Here is a 20,478-nt window from a genome sequence, read left to right as displayed (position 1 = left end):
CGGGAGACGCAGGGAGGTGGAAGCAGGGAGACGTCGCTCCACAGCTAGGCCTTTTTAGTCGCGATTACAGTACGGGTGTGATGCCCCTTGCAGTGTGCGGGGAAATTAAAGCGCGCGGAACCGGGCATCGCCCTTATTGAGATTGCCAGAGGCGGGACCGCGGTAGCCCCATGTAAAGGGTATGTTTTTATCGTGCATAAAACCCGGAAACTTCATGCGGACTTTTATTTCCTGAAGTCATTCTGGGCAGGCTATATCCCTTAGGCCACGAGGCACGAACCATAATCTACCGCCCCTGAGCAGCCGGAGACGCGCCACTAATAACAGGGACTAGCCGTGGTCTTGTTAATTGGCGCCCTTCTTGTGTGGCCACGACTTACAAACTTTCAAATTTTCTCAAATTAGAAACTCAAAAATTTTCAAGTTGGTAAAACCCAGTGACGCGACAGTACGAATGGGAAGACGGCGCGGCGAGTTACAGATAAGGGATGACCTGAGAAGCTTCTTAGTTACGCGTCTCACGCTCGCATCTACGCGCCTTATCGCAACTCAACTCCGCTCCGTGCCTTATCGCAACTCCGCTCTGCGTGTAACCCAACCCAAGTCGGCCCGTCAGCCGCGCGCGATAATGTCGAGATAACTACCGAACATTGTGAGAACATTATTGAGACATTGTTAGGACAGTGTGAGTCGGGTGACGTCATGCAGGACATACGGGAAGTTGCTGTGGACATGGTGGGCAGGTGCGGATGGTGTTCCATGCCGCGAGCTACGATGTATATCGCGGGAGGTCATGCAGGAGAAATATGTTCATGTTCACTAAACATTAAAATGAAGTCAGATCAGCAGAGAGAGAGAGAGGCGCGGGCAACAGGAAACTTGCTGTGCGGCTGGCTGTCGCGGGCAGCCTGGAGAAACAGCTAAGTGCCATGGATGCGGGATAGTGAAGCATCGCGCGTGCACCGATCGGGGTGAATTTCTCCAGTTCCGAGACGGACTTTTTATGTGTCACAGGTGCGAGTACGAGGTGGTGCAACAAGGACACGTACAGGCACAACCGATAGTCCGAGCAGTAGGGGCACCGGTGGCACTACCGGAGTTTGCGGGACAAGCCCACGAAAATCCGCGAGTCTTCATTCAGGAATGTCGCGAACGTCTCGTGAACGTGCCAGTGGAGTGTTGGGTGGAGCGGGTCAGTGGTCAGCTCCGGGGCAGAGCCCAGGCCTGGTGGGCCGAAATGGGGGACATTTATGCAGGCTGGGAGGAGTTTGCCACCACAGTGGAACGACGATTTGACGGACCGAGGGCACGTGCGGAGGCGCAACGTCAGCTGTTCTGCCGCCCACAGGCGGAAGGAGAAGAGGTCGAAGCCTTTATCTACAACAAGGCTCGCCTACATCGGCGTTTAGGGGGAACCGAGCTCATGAGCGGAGTCACATCAATCATGTGCGAGCTGGTCGTGCCGGAGTTGCGACCGTTCCTGCGAAGCGCCACAGGGCTACCACTAGCAGACTTCGTTGATCTGGCCAGGGAAATCGAGGAGGATCTACGCTCGGCCGGGGCCGTGCGCAGGGCACCACCAGTGCTGAGGTGAGCAACACCCCGGGAGGCAGTGGCACCGGCAGACGCCCGAGCATTAGTCCCTTATGGAGGCCTGCCGCCTCTGCGGAACCTGCAGCCCCCCATCGGGCCGCGACAGGAGCGAGCGAATCGTCGTGAAGAGCGGTGCCCAGACCAGGAGGAGGGGGGGGGCGGTCGGCCACCGCGGTGCCGGTACTGCAGGTCAGAAGAATACCATTGGCACAATGCTTGCCCTACCAGGTCCGAGGTATGGATGAAGAAGGAAGGCAGGTAACACCAGACGGGAAACTGCCAGTAGGGAGCAGTAGATCAGCTGGCCATTGCTCTCTTACTACATGCCCAGCACGCACACTTGCACCACAACTGACTGCCACGCCTGACAGCCACGGCGCGCATCACTTGTCAGCATCCCGCACCAGGTCGTCGGCGAGCACCACCCATCAACAGGCCCCACCGACGGCCTTGGTCGCCCCTGCTGTGCCTGACTACGAACCGTCCAGGCTGGGACGACTTGGGGACAACACCGGCACGCTGCTCCGGGTGCCCGTCCTACTGAACGGACATCCAGTTCAGGCCTTGGTAGACACCGCGGCCAGCCACACATACGTCGCGACCCACCTGGTGCCAGAGGGTGACCTGGAGCCCGTTGAGGAGGACGTCCAGCTGGCCACAGAGGGGACTTGTGCGCTCACATCTGGGTACGCCCAGGTAACTGTCACTGTGCGAGATCAGTCGAGTCAAACAACTGCCCTGGTGGTACGAGGCCTGAGGGACGACCTCATCCTGGGCCTACCATGGTTGGTCCAGGAGGATGCCACGATCGATGTCAGAGAGGGTAAGGTGCACGTGGGCCGGCAGGGCCGGAGGACCATGTATTGCCTGGGAAAGCCAACCCCCCACAACCCACACACCCTGTCTCATTGGCCGATCTACGCAAAGAGGTCCCGTGTGAGTTTTTACCAATGTTTGAGGACGTCTTGGCCCAGCAGCCCCAGGTATTTGCAGCCACTGACATGTTACGGCGCACCAATGTCACCGAGCATACCATCCCCACCCGCCCCCACGAGCCCCGGTTCGTGAAACCACTTGGTTTCGGGCCAAGAGAGAAGGAGGTGATTCAGACTCAAATTGACGAGATGCTGAGAGATGGGGTCGTGGAACTAAGTGAGTCGCCATATAATTGTTTAGTGGTAATGGTAAAGAAGAAAGATGGCTCACTTAGGTTCTGCGTTAATTTCAAACCGATAAACTCAATTACTGTACCTGCACCACCTCCTTTAATTAACATCACAGATGCACTGGCCGGATTGGGGGATGCGCGTATCTTCTTGTCACTGGACCTGAAGTCCGGATATTGGCAGGTGCCTGTACGCCCAGAAGACCGCCCCAAGACCGCCTTCACTGGCCCCGACGGTCGCAGATTCCAGTTAGTGCCATGCCGTTCGGGCTGATGGACGCCCCTGCAACCTTCCAGACCATGATGGTCCGCGTCCTGGTTGGGTTTGTTGGCAAGTTTGTCACGGCCTACCTGGACGATGTGATCATCTGGTCACGGACATGGGAGGAGCATGCGCAGCATCTTGCTATGGTCCTCGAGCGGCTGGCCAGGCACGGCCTGACATGTGCGCCACACAAATGCCACATCGGGGCAGCAGAGTTGGAATTTCTGGGTCATGTGGTCAATGCAAATGGGTGCAGGCCAATTCCGGAACAACTGGAGGTGATTGAGTCCAAGACTGTGCCCCACACATGGAAGCAACTGCAGCACCTCATAGGGTTACTTAACTGGCTTCGGTCCTTCATCCCCAATTTTTCCACAGTCACCGCCCCCATGATGGATCTCCTTTCCCCCAAGCACAAGTTCCGGTGGATGCCAGAAGATGACCGCGCCCTTGCCCAAGTCAAGCAATTGTTCCGGGAATGGAATGCCACACCCTAGCTCAGCTGAGGCCAGAATCACATATTTACCTCCAAACAGATGCTAGTCAGGAAGGCATGGGGGCGGTACTCTACCAGCAGGGTGAGGATGGGGAACGGCACCAGTGCAAAGTTCGGGCCAGCTGAACGCCGCTACCACGCAAACGAACAAGAGTGCCTTGCAGTCGTGTGGGCAGTGCGGAAGTACCGGCACCACTTGGAGGGGAAGAGGTTCACGTTATGCACAGACAGTAAGTGTTTGAAGTGGTTAGATTCTATGCAAGGCAGTAAATCTAAGTTCACAAGGTGGGCAATGACACTACAGAATTATGATTTTTGTGTGGAGCATGTGCCGGAACGGGAAAACCAGCTAGCAGATGAGCTGTCCCGTCACCCAGACCCAGACACCACGTACCAGGATGACATTAGTTGGGAGGACCTGTTGCCCCCTCAGGGTAGTGCACCGACAGCACCGGAAAACCTGCCATATGCAGCTTTGTATGTCACCACCCAGGCGAACCCCGAGCCAGACAACAGGCCCCCAAACACTTTGTCAGACCTACTGCAGGCCGTGCGACAAACTCAGCAGGGCGACACGGCAACGCAGGAGGCTGTGGAGGTCTGTGGCCGGCAGGTGCTTCCTTATCAGCGGTGCGTAGATGGCGTATTACAAACACGCACGCCAGGGGATATGGAGGCCTGGCGCACCCACGTACCCATGGGAGCACGAAAAGGCGCCATAAAGTTTTTTCACAATCATGTCTTAGCAGGCCAGCCAAGCGCGGAAAAAACTCTGGACGAATTGCGTAAAACATTCCACTGGCCGGGGGTTACCCGGGATGCCAGGGATCACGTACGTGAGTGTCAAGCCTGTCAGCAGCGTAAGGCACGCCATGCTGACGGAGAGGAGCAGCAGCGCCCTCACAGGCCCCAGAAACCTTTTCACACAGTAGCGTTGGACATTATGGGCCCCTACCCCCGTACGACACGGGGAAAGCATTATCTTGTAGTGATAACGGACATGTTCACGCGCTGGGTTGAAGCTTTCCCCGTCACTAACGTCCGAGTGGGAACAATAGCGGTCCTGTTGGAGGGGGAAGTCTTTCCCCGCTACGGCTATCCCGCAATCCTTCTGACAGATAACGGCTGTCAATTTGCTGGCAGACGATGGCGAGAGAATTGCCGTAGGTGGGACGTCACTCACCACACCACCCCCACCTATCACCCCCGTGCCAACCCCACCCAGCGGAGGAATCAGGACATCAAGGTCCAACTCCGTCTCAGGTTGGGGGAGGATCATTCTAAATGGGATATTTACATTCCTCAGCTCTTGTACTGTCTCAGGAGGCGTACGAACAATGTCACAGGTTATTCACCGACAGAGTTGTTACAAGGACAGACTCTAGCTCTTCCAGGCGAATGCCGGGTAGCGGCAGCAGCCACTGCGGGCCCCCTGGGAAACGATCTCAGGGCAGAAATAAAACAGCAAAGGGAACAAGCACACACAACCAGCAACAGTACCTAATAAGTCACACCCCACAGACCGAACGCCCACCCCCTCCTCTGGAACCCGGGGACTGGGTATACGTCAGGCAACATCACCTGTCATCGAAAAGACGTGATTTCTGTGCCGGGCTGGCACCAAAGTGGTCAGAGCCACGGTTAGTGTTGAAGCAAATAGGACCAACTTCATACACAGTGCGCACACCGAGTGGCAGGCCAGCCAAAATTCATAGGGACGACCTTCGCCTAATAACATGCAACCCACCATTCACGAACAGCAATGCAGTGGAAAGAACTCCACCAGGTTTCGAACCTGGGAAACAAACAATTGACCAGGAGAGAATCGAAGCACGAGAGTATAACAGTCCCGAGTCCCCGAGGGAAGAACAGCTGTTATTGACAGGTGCCGTGCCAGCAGGTACGAGTTGTCAGGAGGAAGGAACTCACCCGCGCCACGGGACGAAACTCCGTCAACCGAAGTAGAAAACCAGGGACAGGATGCAGAACACGAAACCCTAGGTAGCCATCTACCGAGCCACACGTCCGAAACAGTGGCGTGGCCGGATTTCACTGATGAGGAGTCAGACTCTCAGGAGCCATTTAAGGGGTGGCCGCCAGATTTTAGTTTGTCAGATGCCAGTTTTAAGGTCACGGAGCCAGATTCGGAGGGAGATGAGACTATGATGGAGGGGGGGCATCCTCACCGTGAGGGACGGGCGCAGGCCAAGTGGTGCTGCCGAAGCATCTGTGAATCCGTGGTCCGAACAGTGGCGGGAATGTCAGGGCAGGACACACTTAAGGGGATAGAGGTAACATCGCAGGAGCCAAGCAATGGCAATGATGGGTTTCTCAGGTCGCCACCCAACGACCAATCCGGAGTGACAGTTTCCATTCCCAACCCTGTCACCCTTCGCCCATCACGAACACGTAGTCCCCCCAAGTACCTTCAGGACTATCAGTGGCATACAGTGCCGAAAACAACACAACCCCTCAACAACGGACCCCGCTGTAGTGTCATGAAATTACTCCCGTACTTCGAGTGGAACAAACACACTAGTCCAGCCCCTAACCACCAGGTCACCCACATCACCCTGCTGCCCCAGTGCTTCGACATGGAAGACCAAAGTGAAAAATGTAAATGAGAGGCATTGGTGTGCATATTGGCCTCGTCAGAGGGTATGGGGGGGGGGGGGGCATTTGACGTCGGCTCAAAGGCCTCCTTAACTCTTACAGGCCTATATGTCACGCCAATGCCTTCTCCTGCCGAGTGGTGCTTCCTGGAAGTGTTTCTTCTCGCCGAGGGTTCAGTGTAGACTTGAGTTTTCTTTTGTATTTCATTTTAGATTAATTTGTTTTTATAGTTCATATTTTTTATTTATTTTATTCTTATTATTCACCGGGCGCCTAGGCCGTGGTTCTCCGCCTGTGGCCAATCCGCGCGTTCTGCGGGCTCGCGGAGGAGGGGAGTCAAGGTCGCGGCACGTAGGAGGGGAGTCGCGGTCGCGGCACGTGGGGGAGCAGTCTGGCTCGGGAGACGCAGGGAGGTGGAAGCAGGGAGACGTCGCTCCACAGCTAGGCCTTTTTAGTCGCGATTACAGTACAGGTGTGACGCCCCTTGCAGTGTGCGGGGAAATTAAAGCGCGCGGAACCGGGCATCGCCCTTATTGAGATTGCCAGAGGCGGGACCGCGGTAGCCCCATGTAAAGGGTATGTTTTTATCGTGCATAAAACCCGGAAACTTCATGCGGACTTCTATTTCCTGAAGTCATCCTGGGCAGGCTAGATCCCTTAGGCCACGAAGCACGAACCCTAATCTACCGCCCCTGAGCAACCGGAGACGCACCACTAATAACAGGGACTAGCCGCGACCTTGTCAAGGTGAACAGCTAATTTTTATTTTAGCTTGTGGTTCAAAACTCAGTTGTGGAATTTTTTTTACTTACTTTTAAATTACAGATTACAGTATTGTAAAAATTGTTCTTAAAGCAAATTGCCTTCTTGTTTGTCCTTCATATACTTTACCACATAAACACGCAACCTTGTACACACCAATTAGATTTTCGGCAGGAGTTTTCTCTTTCAGTGATATCAGGGACCCCTCAATCTTGTTTATTAGTTTGAGAATTGCATGTATTTCGTGATTACTGAGAATTCTGGCCACTTAGAATGAAATTCCTTTGATATAAGGAATGACAGCTTTGTTAGAAAGGTTTTTTTTTTTTTTGCTCTTGAGGTGGTTTTATAGCTTTCTTAATTTCTGATTTTGAGCAGCCATTTGATCGAAAAGCAGTTTTTAGATGTTTTAGCTCTTCCTAATTATTGTATTCTTCGCTAATGGCTCTAGCTCTGTTAATTAAGGTGGAAATAACAGTTCTCTTTTGAGGTGGTGTAGATACCAGTCTGTGAGGGTTGGTTTTCTGTAAACACTGTGGCCGATGTGGTTATCATCTCTTGTGACCAGGACATCCAGTAAAGGCAATTTTCCTTCTACTTCCACCTCCATGGTAAATTGCATGTTTGGATGGATGCTATTCATGTGTTTAAGGAAGTCTTGCAGCTTATCTTTGCTAAGTATCCATATCAAAAAGGCATCAGCTACGTCCCTATCCTAATGTGAGTGATGAAAAACAGCCCTTTCTACAATTGCGATGTATTATGTCCAAAATGAATGATTTCTAAAGTAGTCGCCAGAGCACAATAACTATGATACAGTGTGCCAAAAATAATTGTTTTTTGATTGTTTATTTTTTACTATTTCATGCTTTGTAAATTAGTATGCAGCTAAGTTTTTGATTATTTAGTAAACTTGTGAAAATTGTGGAAGGTCAATAATAATTATTTATCCTTTAAGGCAAAAGTAAATGCTAACAAATATACATTATTTTCTGTTTACCTTCCTGAAACGGGGACCAGAAACAGCAAATATCACAAGTGTTCTTCTTCTGCGATACCAAAGGACACAGATTGGGACAAAAAGTTCAAATTGACGATTGTATTTTGATCAGGGAGATTCGGACCGTCGTCTATACACCACCCATGATGCCAGAGGGTCAAGTGGGCCAACCAGCGATCAGTGTCCGTCAGACACAATTGAGGACATTGCAATTGTAGACGGGCCTGCAATCAGCCGTGATCTGGTACCTAAAGGATCTTCCCCAGGCCCCAGCATTTGCCTGGACTGATTTTTGTAAATCTCGAAAAACATAAAATAGTGTGTCTGGGCCATAATTCGATCCCAGGTGTGAGTCAAAAGTTATAGAATTGACCACATCTTTCGAAAGCTCCACAATAGATAAGTGTTCGGTGTAAATGTTTAACCCAAATAATGTAACATAAATGGGGCCAAGATATTAGTTGATAACATAAAACTAAATAAATTTACATGTCAAAACAAGAATTTATTCAAAAATAGTTTACATGTGTACATAGCACTTATCAAAATATAATAATTTAGCTATGCTTGCAAATGATCATTAATAGTAAGCTCTTTACAATATTTCTTTTTTTCAAAAACTCTACAAGGTAAAGAGAATGTCTTCTTTGTCTTTAGTGTATGTTTTCGGCTCATCCATAAAGCTTTATATCTAACGTGTAAATAACAACAATAGTAGCACTTCTACTTACAATTCACAATAAACAACACGAAAAAAACTTGTACAGAGCTTCGAGCATTGCTGGGTATAAAATTTAAAGAGTTGGCAGGCATGGGCCTAGATCCCGGCAAATTAAGAACCCCTCTTAGAAATGTATGGGGGAGGGGAGGACCTGCCACTCCTTGCAAAAGCATGACTGTGAAATATGGTCAGTATACAACATTTAAGCACCGTATACAAAGATAGCATGTAGGTTAACCCCACGTGCAAAATTCTCGGGCAGCACAACTCCCCTACCCCCCACCACACACGGGGAAATTTCCTCAGGACACCCTTGCGAATTCTACAGGTTTGCGCCTCCTAGCAAGAAATGCCACAACAAGTCAATTTTGTTAAGGAATATATGTCTGGAAATGAAATCATGCAAATTTAGTAGCCTGAGCAGTGAAGCAGTGACGCACAAAATTAAATTTCACGCACATTCGGTGCCACTCCAGTGGATGAGATGATGCGTGACGGTGAAGTTAAAATGCTTCGCTGGAAGAAAGAGACGAGCAGGGAGCAGACATTTAGAGTTATCTACACACACTGGCAACCAGCTGTATGGAGCACAGCACATTGGATGGTTGGTTGTAGTATGTTTACATGTTTTGGCTTGACGGTTTAGTGAGTTCGGGGTACTGATATTACAGAATTCACGAAAAACAACAGCATATCAAATGTTACATTCACAGAGATGGCCGATGTGTTCGGGGAGGCGAAATAAACTGCAGTAGGAACAAAGCGAATTTACCGAGGATTCTTTCCCGACAAGCATGCACCAAATAGAAAAACCTTCATACAGCTTGATTAGCGAATATTTTAAACTGGCAATTGACTGGAAGAGTGAGTTACACGTATGGCTAACTCTACAAGGCCGATTTACACACACCAGTGATGTCACAGTGCTGTGGCCAGCACGAACTTCACCGATCGTGATCTCATATTGATTTTTGTTAACAACGGACAGTGTGTCATTTGTCGTCTGGCAACTAAACACATAAATATATCTATAAGTTGCACGACCGTGAAACGAGGAAGTAGAGTTCGCAAGTAATCTGCTGTCATTGTACGGTGACAGCGGCAACGCTGTTTGCAGCCCAGGATGTATCGGAAATATCAATATTTCAGGTTCAAATAGTAATAATTTGGTATTTTAGTGCCTATATTTTATTCGGATGATAACGAATTTGAATAAAATATTTTTTTCAACTAAAATAACAATTATATTAAAATCGTCTATAAATAAATTTGGCATAAAAATAATAAAATGTCAAAATGTTTGTTGTTTTCTTTTAACATCTTCAGAAGTATGTAAAAATAAAAATTCATAAGAATTACTTCAAATTCCAAAAAAAAAAAAAAAATCCTAGGAAAAACTATTTAAAAAATTTGCTATAGTATATTTGAATAGTAAATAAATTTGAAAGAAAAACAATTAGTTGTAATCACTTTTGCTAGAAAGACTTAAAACTTGTACTTGTTAATTCCGTTGTATTAGCTTAGATATGCTTAAATAATAATTTTAAAATAAGTAAAGCATGGTAATGCTCGGTTCACAATTGAAAAAATAACAGTAACAGTAACAGTAGGTCGTGTGCATAGGATATGAACGCCATGTTTCCTAACCTAACGATTCACAAATAGCAGAAAGTTGGTCGTGTGCATGGGAGCGAGGTCGTGCGCACAGGAGTGAAATGAATATATTTTTTTTCGGTCGCGTACGCATGGCACAACAGCCAATGAGAGAAGAGCAGGGTGATTTTTTGGCGGGACTAGAAATATGTTTATATTTATTAACCATATTGTGGTAAGAAAATGTCGAGATAATAAAAGTATTAACGTTATTTTGAAAGTTAATATGTTTATTTACTAACACTGTTAACAGATGTCGCTTAGTTCGCGAAATTTCATTGGCTGAAATTAACAGTAAGAATTCAATTGTGAACCGATTTTGCAGTTCGCACAGGTCGTGTGCACAGGTCGTGTGCATGGCTTGCTATGCACTCGCTTAATTTTTTTAATTGAGAACCCAGCCTAAGAGTTTTTATGATATAATAGACCGATACTTCGAAAATATCGATTTTTTTTTCTGGCCAATATTTTATCGGTATAATCCAAACTACATATCGAAAGACATATATATCGATGTGTTGAAAAGTTTTGCCATCCTTATTTGCAGCGGAACGTACACGCGCCGGGCGAGTGGAAATAGAACCCTTTTAAATTCGTAGAAGAATATTTTCCATCTCGTCGGTAAATTCACGGACCGGCCACGGCACTGTCGCGACACTTGTGCGTGTAAATCGGCCTTCAAAGTCTACACCCGGCTCGTCGTCTGCTTCCCGCGGAACTTTTGAACATCACGGCGCTGCGATCGCGCGTCCTCTCAGCCAGTGGAGTGACGCCTAGTGCGCGGGAAACTAATATTTGCGCGTTACTGCTAACGCCTGTAACTTTGGGACAGCCTAAGTTTCACCCCCATAGATCGACATGCCCTTCGGGCTGGTTCGTACATGTTCGGTTTTTATTTTCTTTTTCTTTTTTTTATCTGTACGTTCAAAACAAACATTGCAATATTGATCAAAAAATTGTTGACTAATGTTATTTTATATTTTTTTAAGAGTAAAACACATGTACACAAATATTTCCTTTTACTAATTATGAGATTTTCAGGTAAGTTATTGAGCTATTTCTGTTTGATTTGTTAGGAGATTAGTTTTGTCCGTTTACAAGTTAACATTGCTTGTGTTATTCTTGGCAAGTAATCATTTCTTATATAAATTTTTGTACACTATAGGCTTATCTTTTTAAATTTTAGGTAGCGTGTGGAGATTTCATCTTATGTTCATAAGCGCACAACGTATAAAATATAAAATCATAAGAAATGTTTTCTGGTGGTGTGTAGCAGTTAACCGCATTTAAGTAAAAATATTTTAAAATGATTGTTACCAGAGCTGAATTACATTGAGGTGAGTGCACTTAATATAATTTGGGGTATTGCAGGAAAAATTATAAATTCCTAAAGTGTTTTTTACTTCCTGACATGTTTAAAATTATTATTCTCTATGAGGGTTGTTTGATACTGCAAGTAGTTTATCATGTTTAACATGTGGATAGGTTAGGATTATTTATTACAAATCTGTAATATTGAGATACTGCCCTTGGGTTAGCTGGATTAAAAATACAGTGAAATTTGTTAGGTTAGTAACATTATACGTACAGTGATTCTAAGTACAGTGGAATTTACATTTGGTTAGCTTGGGATAGCACCAATTAAAAATTCTGTAAAATCAATTGAACGGTTGGATGTTACTAACCTAATCTAACCAACCAATATACATTTTACAGTGATTTTTTAGGTTATTATCTCACGTTGCTGCTTTTTGTATGCAAAATAAACTTTGGACACTTTTTTTTTAACTTTAAATATGTACCTGTATTTACTCTGAAAAAAGTTTTTTCTAAATTCAGACTGGTTTTTGAGAAATCACTGTTTATAGGTTACATTACATTACCTGTGCAGTAAAGGGCCTGTCACCATGTTGTTCTTTAATTGAGTTGCAGATCTTGTTGTTTTTCATACACAAATTGTCTATTTTTTATTTGGATATTGCAATGCAGTAACGTAAATTAACACATTAAAAAAGTTATGTGACTCCTTATTGTGCATTCCAAACCCAAAGCATCAGTCCTTGAGAGCGATATTTTTTAGCAGTTTATAGGTGCAAAATTCTGATTTTTTACGTGAGACAACACATAACCTGACATATAAAATAAATTTTCATTTTGTAACAAATGATTCCTTTTATACGTCAGGTTACGTGCTATTGCAGGTAACTAATCTGCGCTTTGCGCCTCCATACTGCTATAAAAAATCCCTGTCAAGGGTTGGCATTTTGGTTTGGATACACATTAGAGACTCGTAACTTTTTTTAAAACTATTATTTACGTTTCATTAGGTTATAATATTCAAATAAAAAATATATACATTCTTATATATATGGAAAACCACAGGATCTGCTATGCAATTAGAGGGGAAAATGGTAACAGCTGCTTCACTGCATAAGCTATCTAGCGTGACCTGCAAAATGTGATTTCTTGAAAATCAGTAGGAATTAAGAAAAGCTGTTTACAGTTTTAATAGATGAAGGTTTTTAGTGTCTGAAGCGGTATTTTCAAAATTTTATAATTTAATTTATGGATAAGCAGCAACAAAAGAAAATTACTTTTTTTAAATTTAGCTAACCAACCATTCACATGATTTTACAAATTTTGTATTGATTATACTTACCTACTTTAACATTAAACTACTGTTAAACAATTTATTTCAATTTTTTAAAAATATATTTGGGAATTAGCGCAGTATAATCGAAGACGTTTACTGTATTGATGATTGATTTACTTTATTGATGCACAATGAAGTTGTATAATTGTTGGATTGGTTAAGCAAATTCAAGCATCAAGGGTACTGATCAATGGTTTTTAACATTATATTTTCTTAATGAATCCATTGGTAAAACGTTAAAACACTGGAATGGCTAAATTTCCATCGACTGCTTATGTTTTTTTCCGCATGCTCACTTGAAAACAATTACAGGGTTATACTGTAGTTCACAGTTGCAATACTTGGTTAGGTTAGTTACATAAGTGCTGTTAAATCATGAAAATGGTTAGGGAAAGGTAACTTCTTCATAACTACTGTAAAATGGTGTAAGCAATTATTCTTTAGGTAAGTTTACCTAGACTTTAAAAATAATTTATTTGGCGAAGTACATAGTACTAAGAATTACTATTTATCAAATTTGGTTTGTGTGGAAAAGTTGTTACTCTAGGAAATTTCTGAATCCATCTTTGTAGGAATATAAACTAATATTATTAGAAACAAAAAAAGAACAATGTGTGGTATATTTTAATTTTCTAACACCCTCTGAACTCTGCAGTTATGCGATTACCGATAATATTGTAAATCATTGCAATATACATCCGACACATTTTGTAGTGATTTCACTACTGTACTATGATCTATGCCATCGACTGCTGCAAAATAACATGCTGACATCTATTCTTGTGTAGGCATTTTGTTGATACGACTAAAATATGAACATATAGGATATATATAGAATCTTACAAATTTTGGTAACCTACCTACTAATACTCTCCCCGAAGACTTTGGTTAGATACTTAAAAAAAAAAAAAAAAAATTAACTGCTTATGTGACATGCATTACGTGAAATTAATTCAACTTGTAAACATTTTGCTTGAGTCAAAGCCTAGATTTGCTTAAGCTAATAACAAGCAATTACATCACTTGAGGCCCTGAGAATCAAACTTCTAAAATTGTGTAGTTACTTGGATTGTTAAATACCTAGTTTTTCTGCAATAATGGGCACAAGAGCAATAGAATTATGTTTTTCATATAATTTTTTTTCACATAAATGAGTTTTTGTCAAAAAGTATTTGGAAAAAATATATATTTGAAAGGACAAAGAAAAATGTTAATTGTAGTACATAAATGAGAATTTACCAAAATATTTAATGTATCAAATTTCTAACTAAAATGGTTTTGAAATTAATTTATCATTCTGGTATGCATAACTTTTTTCTTTGATACATTTATTTATCAGTTTCATTTCTCTTTAGTACAATATAAATCATTTAACTTTGATTTCTTTTTTGTTTCAGGCTTGTGGAGAACAGCTTTTTTTTAATCTACTCTTTGGCTGGCGAATGTAAATAAGCAATGATTTCGTGAATGCAGCGAGAGAGTTTATTTAATGTATTTTAAAATCACTGATAATATTTATTGATGTATTTTAAAATCACTGATAATATTTATTGATGTATTTTAAAATCACTGATAATATTTGTTTTGTGGCTGGAAGATGGTAACCATGGTGACTTGTGAATTTTTATGAAGATTAATAAAAAGCAGTAAAAATTATTAATGGTTGTCAGAAGGAATTTTTTTTTCAATAATCAATCAAACATCTACACTCTACAGTAACAATTTTCCTTAACTCAAATAATATTTCAATACATATCTTATAAAGTATTCATATATGTACAATACAGACCAATTTTGAGCTAGTCTGATATCAGTATATTAGTTATTATGAACATATACTATCAGAACTACCATTTGCATATAGTGCACATACATACATAACACTAGCCAACAACCATTAAAAAAAAAACACTACTATATACACTTACATAAAAAACAAACAAATCATAGACAAGTACAGATTACGTATTCACTATTATATTCTAGAGCCAATTCCAATAAGTGTATTATCAATAAAAGAAAATAATTTTTTTTAAATAACAATATTTCAATATGAAGGAAAATCTGTATTCTGAAGTTCTTGTATATGTTTGGTATCAATCAATGTAAATTAATCAATCTTTGATAAAAAAAAAAATCCCAAAATGATTAATAAATTAAAAAAATTATTGCCTAGCAGCTCTGGGTTTTGCATGAGGGTTCAACTTCTCTGACTTCTGAGATTACAGACAAGATTTTAATTAATAATACTATTGGCTTCATTACTAGATTATCTTTAAACCTATAATTTTTTATTTGAATCAGTTCATTGAACTGAAATATTTGCAGCAATTTCTTTAAATGTTTATGAACTTGGATTATTTAAAATACAAATGTAGGTAGGCTTACTAGACCTTTAATGCCATAAGATTGTAATCACATAGGCCTAATTTCACATTTACAACTTAAGTCTTGGAGCTGATTTACATTAATATTTGTGCTAGACTTTGTAATTCTTAAAATTTTATTTTCTGCAATGTTCCAAAGAGCATTGCTCTATTTTGGAACAAAACAATTTAATCTGACAGTTTGTTACAACACTATTCTTCATAAAACAATGCATGTTAGCCTGTATAATATGAATTAGATCTAACATAAGAACTACAAACTGCACATTTGCACTTAAAATATTCATCAAACAGTTAGGCAAAGAGATTAAACATAACATTTAACTCTTAAATCGTCATACTTCATTTTAGTTATCACACTTATGCCTGTATGTGAACGGGATCAGAAATTAGCACTGCAAATGCACTTTTAACACTAATAATTAATTATATGAAACACAAATGATATCAGTAACATCATACTTCATTTTTGGTGTTACAGTAAGCTTCCATAAATGTTTCTTTTTCTCAGAACATACATCAGAAAACTTTTCTTGAATTTAAAAATTACAATAAATTTTTAAATACCTAATGATTTGTTAGATAGCAAACCTTCAAAATATGATTTACTTCCAATTTTTGGATTAACGGCATTGAAGTTTTGTATTGTTTGCCATGGAAAACAATGGAAATAAATAATTAAAAATATAAAGACACAACTGAATCAGCTGTAGTTGAACATACAGAACCAGCGAGGAGAATAAAAATATAATAAAATATAATATGTTATTATGTTCACTAAAGGTATGCAATGGATGGAGGATGCCCTACATTAATAATAATTAGTAACAGAGAACAAAGCAAATTTGTAGAGAAGAGACTTTTAACAGTAGTAGAATAATAAAATTCCGAAAAGGGCTGTTTCAAAAATTGCAAACATTTCTACACATAAGAAGCCCTTAATCTCAAAGACTTCATTCAGTACACTGGTCATTACCTGCTGCTCACGATCTGTAAAGGTAAGGTAATTAAATTAATGGTGGAAAAGGTAATAAGCATTAGGTTTGTGGTCTTATAAATGTGGTCATTAGAGGCAAACATTAGGTCTCTGTGTTTAAGTGCTCTGGGTTTGATTCTCAGCAGGGTCATTAATGGATCTTTTGATAGTGGGGAACACAGCAAACATTGCAGTGGTTAGTTGGTTTTCTCAGAGTTCTTACGTTACCTCACCCACCCATTCTGTCATATCATTAGCATTTTATAGCCCTTCATTTTTTTGTAATGATCTAGAGGTCACCAAGCTGAAAGCTAAATTAATTTCCTTTATTGACAGATATAAGGGTTGAGGATTTGAAGCAAGCAAGATAAACATTTTAATGTTGCTTGCTTCGTCTTCTACAGAAAATTGAATCTAATATTTTGAATTGCTCCTGTGCTGCACTACTTCTGACTGAGAACGAGTAACCTGCACTTTTTAAGGCATCAAATAAATTGTTATAACCGATTTCACTGTCTACATATCCCGGAATAGTGTTATCTTTATCACTTTTGGTACAATTTTGCAATTTATCTCTTGCTAGATCAAAAAACGATATCATTGTTCACGTTCAAAAGCTGTAGCTATAGCCCGCGCTTTTCTACTACCGAAGTTACCCGATCGAGCGACGTACTTCGGAACTGTTCGTGCATGTCGATCTATGGGGGTGAAACTTAGGCTGTCCGTAACTTTGGGACAGCCTAAGTTTCACCCCCATAGATCGACATGCCCTTCGGGCTGGTTCGTACATGTTCGGTTTTATTTATTTTTTTTTTTTTTTTATCTGTACGTTAAAAACAAACATTGCAATATTGATCAAAAAATTGTTGACTAATGTTATTTTATATTTTTTTAAGAGTAAAACACATGTACACAAATATGTTACTAATTATGAGATTTTCAGGTAAGTTATTGAGCTATTTCTGTTTGATTTGTTAGGAGATTAGTTTTGTCCGTTTACAAGTTAACATTGCTTGTGTTATTCTTGCCAAGTAATCATTTCTTATATAAATTTTTGTACACTATAGGCTTATCTTTTTAAATTTTAGGTAGCGTGTGGAGATTTCATCTTATGTTCATGAGCGCACAACGTATAAAATCATAAGAAATGTTTTCTGGTGGTGTGTAGCAGTTAACCGCATTTAAGTAAAAATATTTTAAAATAATTGTTACCAGAGCTGAATTACATTGAGGTGAGTGCACTTAATATAATTTGGGGTATTGCAGGAAAAATTATAAATTCCTAAAGTGTTTTTTACTTCCTGACATGTTTAAAATTATTATTCTCTATGAGGGTTGTTTGATACTGCAAGTAGTTTAACATGTGGATAGGTTAGGATTATTTATTACAAATCTGTAATATTGAGATACTGCCCTTGGGTTAGCTGGATTAAAAATACAGTGAAATTTGTTAGGTTAGTAACATTATACGTACAGTGATTCTAAGTACAGTGGAATTTACATTTGGTTAGCTTGGGATAGCACCAATTAAAAATTCTGTAAAATCAATTGAACGGTTGGATGTTACTAACCTAATCTAACCAACCAATATACATTTTACAGTGATTTTTTAGGTTATTATCTCACGTTGCTGCTTTTTGTATGCAAAATAAACTTTGGACACTTTTTTTTTTAACTTTAAATATGTACCTGTATTTACTCTGAAAAAAGTTTTTTCTAAATTCAGACTGGTTTTTGAGAAATCACTGTTTATAGGTTACATTACATTACCTGTGCAGTAAAGGGCCTGTCACCATGTTGTTCTTTAATTGAGTTGCAGATCTTGTTGTTTTTCATACACAAATTGTCTATTTTTTATTTGGATATTGCAATGCAGTAACGTAAATTAACACATTAAAAAAGTTATGTGACTCCTTATTGTGCATTCCAAACCCAAAGCATCAGTCCTTGAGAGCGATATTTTTTAGCAGTTTATAGGTGCAAAATTCTGATTTTTTACGTGAGACAACACATAACCTGACATATAAAATAAATTTTCATTTTGTAACAAATGATTCCTTTTATACGTCAGGTTACGTGCTATTGCAGGTAACTAATCTGCGCTTTGCGCCTCCATACTGCTATAAAAAATCCCTGTCAAGGGTTGGCGTTTTGGTTTGGATACACATTAGAGACTCGTAACTTTTTTTAAAACTATTATTTACGTTTCATTAGGTTATAATATTCAAATAAAAAATATATACATTCTTATATATATGGAAAACCACAGGATCTGCTATGCAATTAGAGGGGAAAATGGTAACAGCTGCTTCACTGCATAAGCTATCTAGCGTGACCTGCAAAATGTGATTTCTTGAAAATCAGTAGGAATTAAGAAAAGCTGTTTACAGTTTTAATAGAGGAAGGTTTTTAGTGTCTGAAACGGTATTTTCAAAATTTTATAATTTAATTTATGGATAAGCAGCAACAAAAGAAAATTACTTTTTTTAAATTTAGCTAACCAACCATTCACATGATTTTACAAATTTTGTATTGTTTATACTTACCTACTTTAACATTAAACTACTGTTAAACAATTTATTTCAATTTTTTAAAAATATATTTGGGAATTAGCGCAGTATAATCGAAGACGTTTACTGTATTGATGATTGATTTACTTTATTGATGCACAACGAAGTTGTATAATTGTTGGATTGGTTAAGCAAATTCAAGCATCAAGGGTACTGATCAATGGTTTTTAACTTTATATTTTTTTAATGAATCCATTGGTAAAACGTTAAAACACTGGAATGGCTAAATTTCCATCGACTGCTTATGTTTTTTTCCGCATGCTCACTTGAAAACAATTACAGGGTTATACTGTAGTTCACAGTTGCAATACTTGGTTAGGTTAGTTACATAAGTGCTGTTAAATCATGAAAATGGTTAGGGAAAGGTAACTTCTTCATAACTACTGTAAAATGGTGTAAGCAATTATTCTTTAGGTAAGTTTACCTAGACTTTAAAAATAATTTATTTGGCGAAGTACATAGTACTAAGAATTACTATTTATCAAATTTGGTTTGTGTGGAAAAGTTGTTACTCTAGGAAATTTCTGAATCCATCTTTGTAGGAATATAAACTAATATTATTAGAAACAAAAAAAGAACAATGTGTGGTATATTTTAATTTTCTAACACCCTCTGAACTCTGCAGTTATGCGATTACCGATAATAATTGTAAATCATTGCAATATACATCCGACACATTTTGTAGTGATTTCACAACTGTATTATGAAGTAATGCCATCGACTGCTGCAAAATAACATGCTGACATCTATTCTTGTGTAGGCATTTTGTTGATACGACTAAAATATGAACATATAGGATATATATAGAATCTTACAAATTTTGGTAACCTACCTACTAATACTCTCCCCGAAGACTTTGGTTAGATACTTAAAAAAAAAAAAAAATTAACTGCTTATGTGACATGCATTACGTGAAATTAATTCAACTTGTAAACATTTTGCTTGAGTTAAAGCCTAGATTTGCTTAAGCTAATAACAAGCAATTACATCACTTGAGGCCCTGAGAAACAAACTTCTAAAATTGTGTAGTTACTTGGATTGTTAAATACCTAGTTTTTCTGCAATAATGGGCACAAGAGCAATAGAATTATGTTTTTCATATAATTTTTTTTCACATAAATGAGTTTTTGTCAAAAAGTATTTGGAAAAAATATCTATTTGAAAGGACAAAGAAAAATGTTAATTGTAGTACATAAATGAGAATTTACCAAAATATTTAATGTATCAAATTTATAACTAAAATGGTTTTGAAATTAATTTATCATTCTGGTATGCATAACTTTTTTCTTTGATACATTTATTTATCAGTTTCATTTCTCTTTAGTACAATATATATCATTTAACTTTGATTTCTTTTTTGTTTCAGGCTTGTGGAGAACAGCTTTTTTTTATCTACTCTTTGGCTGGCCAATGTAAATAAGCAATGATTTCGTGAATGCAGCGAGAGAGTTTATTTGATGTATTTTTAAATCACTGATAATATTTATTGATGTATTTTAAAATCACTGATAATATTTATTGATGTATTTTAAAATCACTGATAATATTTGTTTTGTGGCTGGAAGATGGTAACCATGGTGACTTGTGAATTTTTATGAAGATTAATAAAAAGCAGTAAAAATTA

The 20,478-nt window shown here is 40.0% G+C and overlaps 2 long non-coding RNA genes across 2 annotated transcripts; both read left to right on the top strand.

The window, feature by feature from the left end:
* The first annotated feature begins 11,137 nt into the window (after positions 1-11,137).
* Positions 11,138-14,577, top strand: LOC134543204 (uncharacterized). Its single transcript, XR_010076901.1, has 2 exons — positions 11,138-11,309; positions 11,455-14,577. It is a non-coding gene; the product is annotated as an uncharacterized LOC134543204 (long non-coding RNA).
* Positions 14,578-17,030: 2,453 nt separating this feature from the next.
* LOC134543203 (uncharacterized) lies at positions 17,031-20,478 on the top strand. Its single transcript, XR_010076900.1, has 2 exons — positions 17,031-17,227; positions 17,373-20,478. It is a non-coding gene; the product is annotated as an uncharacterized LOC134543203 (long non-coding RNA).

This window comes from Bacillus rossius (assembly GCF_032445375.1).
Source record: "Bacillus rossius redtenbacheri isolate Brsri chromosome 9 unlocalized genomic scaffold, Brsri_v3 Brsri_v3_scf9_2, whole genome shotgun sequence".
Lineage (NCBI taxonomy): Eukaryota > Metazoa > Arthropoda > Insecta > Phasmatodea > Bacillidae > Bacillus > Bacillus rossius.
This window is presented reverse-complemented; position numbering and strand designations above follow the sequence as displayed.